The sequence below is a fragment of the Macrotis lagotis genome, chromosome 2 (assembly GCF_037893015.1).
Source record: "Macrotis lagotis isolate mMagLag1 chromosome 2, bilby.v1.9.chrom.fasta, whole genome shotgun sequence".
NCBI classification, from domain to species: domain Eukaryota; kingdom Metazoa; phylum Chordata; class Mammalia; order Peramelemorphia; family Peramelidae; genus Macrotis; species Macrotis lagotis.
In genome coordinates, this window is record NC_133659.1 from 61,594,109 (window position 1) to 61,594,374 (window position 266).

Genomic DNA, 266 nt, shown 5'->3' on the forward strand with positions numbered 1-266 from the left:
TTTTGTGTGAAACATGGGGTTCAAGTCACTCGATTTTTTTAATATAATCTGTGTTCAGGGAGCAACTAAGTATAGTCAATAAAGAGTTCTCTGGGTCAAAGACAGGAGAGTTAGGGTATCTCTGTCCAATAACCCCTCTGAAGTCTTTGGGACAAAAAGAACCAGTGTTGCCTTTCACCTCCATCTCTATTAACTTGTCAAAAGATGAATTTAATTAAGATTCATTATCCTAGGCTTTATCTTCTCATGACTAATATGCAACAATA